The sequence below is a fragment of the Chenopodium album genome, chromosome 7, assembly GCF_948465745.1.
Source record: "Chenopodium album chromosome 7, dcCheAlbu1.1, whole genome shotgun sequence".
Taxonomy (NCBI): Eukaryota; Viridiplantae; Streptophyta; class Magnoliopsida; order Caryophyllales; family Amaranthaceae; genus Chenopodium; species Chenopodium album.
In genome coordinates this window covers 74966055-74975989 of record NC_137840.1, presented here as the reverse complement: position 1 = coordinate 74975989, position 9935 = coordinate 74966055, and the positions used below count along the sequence as shown (strand labels likewise).

Here is a 9935-nt window from a genome sequence, read left to right as displayed (position 1 = left end):
TCATAATAATAATGATGATTTCATTAATCTATATTCTTAGGGCCTATTCTAATTTATTGAATTGAACTAAACATATTGAACTGAACTGAACTGAATATTTTATCAGAAGGAAATTAGGAATTGAACTGAACTAATTGTAGCTGAGTTGAACTGAAAATAAGCTAAAGAGAACAGGCCATTAGTTAGTCTAATACATTACTTCGTAAATGTTTTTTTCATCATTCATTTATAAATTGTAACTACGAGTAGTTGTTAACTCCACTCGAGTCATATTTCAGCTCGGCTCTTTAACCATCCTAAGCTATAATATTTATTTGTGGGGTTTATAATTTCTTCCTATAGTTTATTTTTGTCGGCTCAAGCATGCCTTGACAAACTTGTTGAAGTGCATAATGCCTAGGCTGCTAGGCACACAAAACTTGTCATGTTTAAGAAATTATTATAGATCAATTATGGTTAATTGGTTATCCAGCTTTAATGGACTAACATGTCTTAAAGAATGAAGGACTATGAGATCATTTGTCAATTTGTAGTCATTAATCTCTCTCTCTCTCTCTCTCTCTATATATATATATATATATATATATATATATATATATATATATATATATATATATATATATATTACCTTGATCCACATATACGATATACAAATTGAAGTATGTATAATACTTTGTACGTCGTATTAATTCCTCATTCCTATTCTAAATGTCATATACTTTGGTTTTATATCATATTGATACAAGATAAAGCACCATCTATCTACATATGATATCCTTTTTCATTTAATATTCTTAAAACCTTTTTAGTATCCCTAAACTATACACGAACATGGACATTATCCAATTATGAGAAAAATATAATTAATCAAAGAAGGAACAACAAACTTTTGTAGAACAGTAAAATCACATGAAAAGCAAAAAAATAACAAAGGGAAAAAAGACTAAACAATATTTGTTTGGTTCTTTTTAATGAATGTAAAATGGTGAGAAGTTTACATCTACATCATTATTGGACCATGCCTTGCATTCGAATATATTATTAAAGGTGGATTAACATGTCATAACATGCTTTGTGTGCTAATGAAGATTACAAGTGCTATTTTTATTTTACTCAAAAGGTGTATGTGAATAATCCATTTTTTTTTATGTTACTAAGTAATGAACTAATGACTCCTTTCAAAAAAAAAAAAAAAAAAGTAATGAACTAATGACTAATAATAGTTGGGTGGTCGATCACTCTCATTTTTTTTGGTACACAAATTCCATCATTGTATAGGCACTTTTCAATAATTATTATTGTTTTCTAATTTTAGCTAACCATTTTATAAATATCCTAAATTATAACCTATATATACAGCGGAGTATGACATATATATCTCATCTAAGACGACTTACCTTCATGCGAAGAAAAAGCTATGTAGAAACTAGAAATTGATTATAACATTAATTTGGATTTTTGTATACATGCAAATTAAGCCAATTTTAAGTAAAGAAAATATCTTCAAAATATTAGTAAAAAGAAATTAATTTAGTACTCCGTAATGATTTAGACTTATAAGCTTATACTCCATAGATTGATGTTGAATAATGTTTATAAGTTGGACCATTAAACGAATGTTCGTTGTATTGTTTGACCATAATTATGCTCAAATTATTTAAAGGGTATGTGCTCTAAATGATGCACATGAGTACATGATGCATATCGAAATCACATTTATATATATGTACTGTTATGTATTGCATTAATTGACTATATCTTGGGATGCTCTAGAATCTTCATCAATTTAAGACCTTAAATTCCTCATCCCCAATTCCCCAACATTATGTATTAAAATCCACATTCATTCCATAATCATGACTCATGAGAGCCTTTTTAGAGTCAAATAATAAACGATTATGGATGATTTGTACTCCAAATATTAGTACGGAGTGATTACAAAGAGATTTTTTTTTTTTTTTTTTTTTTTTTTTTGTAGTCATGTACTTAACTATGGCATGTTCACTTCGGCTTAATTTCAATTCAGTTCAGTTCAGTCCAGCTCCTAATTTCCTTCTATTATAAAATATTCATTTTAGTTCAATGCAGCCCCAATCAGTTCAGTTCAGTTCAGTAAATGTAAACAAACCTTTATTATTACCTTCATACATCTCCTTACATGAATCTTTGAGCCTTCTCCAAACATATAAGTCAATATGTACATACCTTCTTAATTTCCTAGCTACTAACAACAAACTCTATTGAGTCTATTATTTACACATATTGTATAGACGAATCACATAACGTAAATAGAACTAGCCTGATCTAGACAGTCAAAATTAGCCGCTGAGCAATATCTTTGTTCTTGGAATTGAAGTGTTTTTGAATCATAAAATGTGATAATTTAAACTGAATCAATATTACCTAAATACATACCCAAACATTATATTTATTATTATTATTTTTAATAGTGAGGAGGATCCTGACCAGATCTCAATGCTCACGAATTTTTTGGTTAATATTTGCGACCCAGACACTTGGGAGTAGAGGGGATGGTAAGGGAATCCCTACCCCCAAGTACCTTCACTGGATAAAATTCGAACCCAAACCTGTAAGATTTGATGTGAGAGCCTTACCAAGTGAGTTAACACTAGTTAAAATCTCAACATTATTATACCCAATAAATGATCGGATGATTTTCAATTTTGCATCGAAGCTTGGTCCAGAGATCATCCGGCCAAGATCACCTCTAGGTTTTACTACAAACAATAATTGGATACACACATGAATACATGATACATACAATCATCTATTAAGTCGATCGATCATGCGGGCATGTTCACATATACCAACATGTAACAAATAAGCACAAATAGTACAATACAAATGCACATGCAAAATGACAAAGACCCATATCATATCATATGAATAACAAGTAATTAAGTATAGTATAGTATATATCCCCAAATAAATTGAAACAACCAACAAAGAGCCACATGTTAGAAGAAGGCGGCAGGAGGCAATAGGCCCATCAATGTCTTGGCTTGGCCAGGCACTTGGAAGAAGGATAACATTAACACTCAGGCCCCCCCTTTCATTTTACAACAAGTATATATGGCTCATTATGTTAGTCCACGACCACCACCTTGTGAACTAACCAATTATATTATCAGATATGGCGCTCCTGAATTTGCCATCACCTACATTTTCCACCCACCACTGACCACACCCTTGTTTCGTTATAAAGCTCGATTTTTCACTTTCATACAAACCTATCCAAAAAATATCATGTCGAAAGAGAGTATGACCACATATAAGTCTAGCTAGCTACTAGAGTTTCATCTTATACATACTTGATTGATGTCAGATGGAATAGCAAGCCCACCAATCTTACGCGTTAGTCATTATTCTTCTATCTCTTTAATGTGAAATCACTAATTCTCTAATCACCCACGTTTTCCACTCACCAAATTAAACCCTTGATTATTTATTTTTTTTTGGCTAAAAAGCTTGATACTTCATTTTCATATAAATTTGTCCAAAAAATATCTATTCTAGTTTTTATTTTTGGTTGGGTTTTAACTTTTAATACATGCATGCATTCAACTAATACAAGTTATTTTCACTTAGATAGTCTTAGCTTATCTTGTCTCCCCATTGCCCAATTTTTGTTTCTTTTTCTCTTCTATGCTCATTAGTTCATGATCTAATATGGTTTTTCTCTTGAAAAATTGTATGGACCTCCTTAGTTTCCGCACCTCGCTCTAATCTTACTTTTTGTTTTTGTTTTTGTTTATTTGAGTTGGATGGGACCCTTTACCCATCAAAACCTAATGTACTCCACTTTTGTAATAGTGATTGGTGTCTTTTCTTTCGAAATTATGCTTCTAGGTTTCACTTTCATCCTTAGGCTTTTGATCAAGTTTATAAAATGTTACTTAGTCACTACTCCGTAATATGGTAAAATCAGATTCTATCACACAATTAATATTCTAATAATTTACAACAAACATTGGATGACTCGATGAGTGAGTGTGTGATGTGATTTATTATTCCTTTTAAAAGTCAATTTCTTACATAAAGATCATAATTAAAAGTTAACTTATATCTTAAAAACGTTATCACTCGTAAAAGTTAACTTATAACTTGACTCGCAGAAATACTAATCTCTTCATGGTGAGATGGATATAAGTTATTGGTCGTTTTATATAAGTTTTTAAACATCTCGAATTCTCGACTTTTGAAATTTAGATATATATTTTTGGATCTTATACAAATTATTGAAAATTTCATATAAATTATTGAAACATATATATCAGTTTTAGGTGGGTGGGTTCATGGAGAGCGGAACTAATCACCCAATACTTAACTAACTTTTATGTGTAAAATATCCAATAACTAAAATAGGGGGGGGGTACGTGGAGGGTGTCTTTTTAACCACAATTCCTTTATTTGTCTTTAAAACTTATACATATTTATTTCAATATTAGTAATAATTAGGCTACTATATATCATTTCTGGTTTATGATGACAAATAAGATTATGGAAAAGTTAAAGGGTAGGGTAATTGCCATGTTAAAAAAGTTCAATAATCTTGCATGGCTAGAAATGGGGGAAAAATAAGGGGGGTTGTATTGTGTATATATAAGAGTTGAGACAACAAAGAGCCAACTCTCCATCGCAAACTTAATTATTAAAACCGTACGTATTACCCACCATCTGGCCTTTCACCCCTTTCAAGTTTCAACCCTCACTTTCTTCCATGCAAGTTGATTGTATAAACATAATTACGTACTTTTTTTTTTTTAATCATTATTCATTTTTAAGGATTAAAATTATCTTTTAAAATAAACCTTGTGTAAAATTATACTACGTACTGTATAAAAATAAAAAATAAATTTGAAGAAGTAAGGGTGTGTTTTATTGTTTGAACTTCTATATTATTATTATTGTTTCTGACAAAATAATCAGTTTAATTAACTTCGGACAAAATAAGTTCCAACACAATTATACATAATTTCTACTACAGTGAAAAATAAGTCTATACAAAGTATGTTGAACCACACATACTATAAGTATTCGAGTGTACCCTATTTTCTCAAACATTATAATAAATGAGTTAAGTGATTGCTTTGAATAATTTAAAAATAATCTTAGCTAATGATTTTTTTTTTTTTTAATGATTTAAAATTTGTGTTAGCTCAGGATCTCACATATGATATTCTAGATATATAGGATTATAGGGGTACTATTTAGTCTATTAGAGTATGGCCCTGAAACAATTCAAACCTAGCTAATATTTCCAATGAAACATGCATAATGGAAGTAATTAATCAAATCACTTAATTAAATGTTGAGGCCAATTTGTCAATAATTTAATTAATTACATCATAATCAAATCTTGTACAGAATGTCACAAGCCACCAATCCACCAGCATCACAAAATTAATAACCAGAAACCAAAGCAACGGCCAACGTACATTCAAAGCTAATTTGCACCAACTCGATATAACATTATATTCAATTTGAAGACGATCTCTTTGTTTTGATACTGTATATAATTGAAAATTTAAAATGACCTTTCATCACATATATATTGCAAGTGTCGTCTAAAATGATCAAATCTTAACTAGGCAATTAGGCGTCAACGGTTTCCAACTTGTGAGCCTTACATCATCTCAATTGTTTTTGTAGGCATCAACCCCTCTATAAGCATTAATTATACCATTTGATATGTTCTCCTCAGATATCGGGTCTCATCTTTCAATCTAGCACTTATATAGTTATATGATTTTATCATATAATTGATGCTTTTAATTTTAGAATACACTTAAACGTGAATTTACTACAGAGTATCAGATTAATGAATTATGATGTATTAAAATTGGTTAACTTAATTAGATATGGCGTATAACTAAGTTTGAATAGAAAAGTGGTGGAAAACGAACTCGTACAATCATAAAATTGTTGGATACCAAACCCCGTGATTTAAAAAAAAAAAAAAGAAAAGAAAAAAACTCCTACATAGATTGTACTCCATAGAAAACTAATTAAGATTCATTTATAAAGTTGTTGTAAGAATCCCATGTAGTGTGATAATGTAGAATTGTATATGCATAATTAATGCTTTATTTCATGCATAATTTATTAGACATGCATGGGAATGATGGGAGCTGAAATGGGTTAATTTACCAATTTTGTTTTCCTAGCTAATACATTCATAAAATAAAACAAAAGCACGTGTAAAAATGTAGAAAGACGTAGTACACCAAATATATATTATTAGGGCATATACAAACTATATAATAAGAAATAATTAGTAAGTCGTAGTACATAATTAAATTCTTTTGAATCTTAAATTGTTGTAGATGTAGCTGCACGCATCAGCTAGGTAGTAGTAGAATGTCTGCGTTATGATTTATGACAACGAACTTAAATAGACAAATTAAAAAAGGATGATTAAGCATTCCACCTATTATTGATTTATCGTCTATATATATTATGGTAGTGGCATTTTATCTTTTATCAAGAATTATTATAATTCCTAGCTAATTCAAAAGAATAATTATCAGTGAACAAGAGGGCAAAACAAATGAAATAATTAAAAGGGTAAAGGATAAGTAATGAAACGTGTTAGGTGCTAATTTTGGCCACAAATCTTTAATATAATAATTATAATAATAATAAAAATCATAATGTTAGCTACAGAAGAACACATCTAGCTTTCTTTCTTTTCAATCATGGTTGTTGTTGATCTTCTTATAGTAATTAATTCATTGGTTGAATATTTGGATTTCTATTGTTGAAAAATGATACTCTACATAAAAATAGTTACAATTTTTTAATTATATCTTCAACTTAATACTAAGTATTCTGTAGTAGTTTATGATTGGCCTTTCTAGAAGTGCAATATCTTCAATAATACATCTAGCTTGAAAATAAAATACTATAGTGTTACAAAATATACAGTATTATATATTATAGAATTGAAAAAACCTAGACATTTTTTCAGAGAAATGATTTATAAATTATTTTATTGTATACTCCCTATTAATTATATAAAACTAAATGAAGATTTTCCTTAAAATTATTTGAAGAGATATATTTTTGTAAATATTAAATCCATGCATCCACATGTCGAATTAATTAAAAAAAATAAACTTCTATTAAGCTATAAAATGATTCCCTGAACAATTGGCCTAGTGGGTCAAAAATTCAAAACTATTATTTGCTGTGTACAAGAAAATAACCACATTGTTAATCTAGTTATACCATATAAATACAAAGTATAATCGGTTGTACATAAGATACGGATTGTAAAGTAAAAGAATTGCCCGAAAATTCAAAATATAGTACCTCTTGAATTAGAAATACGCATACTCCTACAATCCTACATTAATACTTCGTACTTCATACGTAGAATGGCATATTTTACTTTTCATTACTCTATATCATGTATAAAACTTCTAGAATAAGTAGATTTGTATAATATTTTTTATCTAAATAAATGCTAATACCTACAGTATATTATTTGTTCTTGGTTCTTATTATACAGTCGATTCTTTTGAAAATTTGGCACTAAAAGCCTATCTACTAATCGTAAAATAAACTTAGTGCTTCTACTTTTCAACGTTTTTTTAGGAATAAAACTTTAATTTTCTTGGGATGCAATAGGTTGGGACCCTTTTTTAAGATTATGGAGTAGATTCACTTAGCATTAGCTACGACAAGGAGCCTACTTCCCTCCTTTTTTTTCCTAATGGAACCTCCAAAAGACAATCCCTACTATAACAGCATATTATAGGAAGACATATATAGAGATATTATATATTATAGTCCTATGTTTATTTTTAATTTAATTAAAATATGAATGAAGAATCTTAATAATTTTCTACTCCTAGAAAGAAATTACTAAGAAAAGATACTCTTACTCCATCCCTTGACATTATGAATCTTATTATATCATGCATTCATGCCTATTTAAGATAGAAATAGATTTTTTTTAAAATTTAATTAAATGTACAATGAATCGTAAGGGTAGAGACATAAAAGAGGTTCTATTTCAAGTCTTAGGTATAGTATCAGTTTTAGAACTTTAACCAATTAAAGTAGTTATTACGGAGTAACATTAAAGATTATATATATGGTTTAATTGTACCTCATCTACCAGGCTCCCACAATCCATTGTAAATGATAGTAGTTATTATTATGACGACGGATTCGATGAGTAAGTAGTTAAAAATTTAAAATCGATGTACCTTACTAGGTTTAACAAATTAATTACGGTTACAGTTGTGCGTACCACATAAGTCGTATGACTGTAGCGGGAGTAGTGGAAAGGGGCCTACCAACCATATATACCATACTAGATTGCTAGTGGTTTGTCACATACCAAAACATGAAACACCCCCACCAGCCTTCCCTTATATAATACAAGATACCCCCTTTCTATTCATCCCCCAAACACAAAAACCACAAACATGGGTTTCCCAGTTGGATACACCGAAGTATTCATCCCAACTCTCTTCATCCACACTCTCACCTTCTTCACATTACTCCGTAAAATCCTCTTCAATCTCTTCAACTACATGGGCCTGTCCGACTTCCTCGAGCCAGGCCCTATAGCCCTTGATCAGCTACCTCCACCACTAAACGCTACTACCACCATCCCTCGAATAACGGTGGGGCCCACCTCCCCACCGTTATCCGCCATCGTAACACGAGAACTCCTCCCCCTCGTACGTGTCTCAAAGGAGCAACAAGAGAAGGAAAGCTGCGCAGTGTGCTTGTATGAGTTTAGCAGTGGTGAAGAGATCAGGTGGTTATCCAACTGTAAACACATTTTTCATAAAGATTGTCTTGACCGTTGGATGGACCTTGATCATCGTACGTGTCCTCTTTGCCGTACACCTTTCCTTCTTCATGATTTGCTTGACGAGTTTAATCAACGGCTATTAGCTGCTGATTCTTGCGATCTTCTTCAGTATGTTGATCATTATAACTACACTGGATTTTCTCTTTAATTTCTTTTCTTTTTACTAGGATTAAATAGTTTTATTTTGTCACTTTTTTTAAATTTTCTTAGTGTATATGATTATGAGGTTGTACATCACTAATGATAATTTAGGAGGTTTATGTTCATAATATAATAAAAACATCATATTGAACATTGTTATATGATACAAGTATATAATTTCTTCTAAACTATTATAGTGTCATTTTCATCATTTTTTTTTGTTCATTGTTAAATATCAATTATATTGTAGATAATTATGATGTTAAACTCATCATAAAAAAATAAAAAAATAAAAAGATTATGGTTATTATTTAAGCAAATAATTAATCATTGTACAAACTTTAATTATTCATATAAATTGAGTGTAATTTGCTAAAATTTAACTTATTTAACAATCTATAAGACTAATAATCTATTTCGTACAAATTATAAATAATTAAAATGATTAAAATTCATAATTGTACGGTTTTATGATAATGCCTAGTGAAAGTGGATAGGACCATGAGAGGTTCAAAAATCATTACCAAAAAAATAAAATAAATTTAAAAATTGTAAAAAGAGAAAATCTTAATAAGTACTCGAAAGTAATTGACACAGATAGCTAGATAACAAGCGATATGATCGGATCTTGTCACCATATAATAGCATAATTTTGCAATTATTTTTTTTGCAATAGGTAGTTGTACTAGTGGATCAGTGTTTTTATGTGGTCCTGCATGTGTATAATTACAATAATACTACTAATAAATTTAAAATGTATTTTTTATGTGTAAAAATTGAAGAGGAAAAAACAAATCTTTTGATTAATAATTCATGTTCTAGCCACTAATTTACATTTACCCATCACCTCTTAATTATTATTTTAAACTTTATACTCTAAGATGCAATCATCTATTGGACTTGAAAATCAAAGTTTTTAGATATCCAAAGATCATTATAA

General features: G+C 29.7%; 1 pseudogene; it reads left to right on the top strand.

The window, feature by feature from the left end:
- Nucleotides 1–8394: 8394 nt before the first annotated feature.
- Nucleotides 8395–9183, top strand: LOC145638573 (brassinosteroid-responsive RING protein 1 pseudogene; annotated as a pseudogene).
- Nucleotides 9184–9935: the final 752 nt, after the last annotated feature.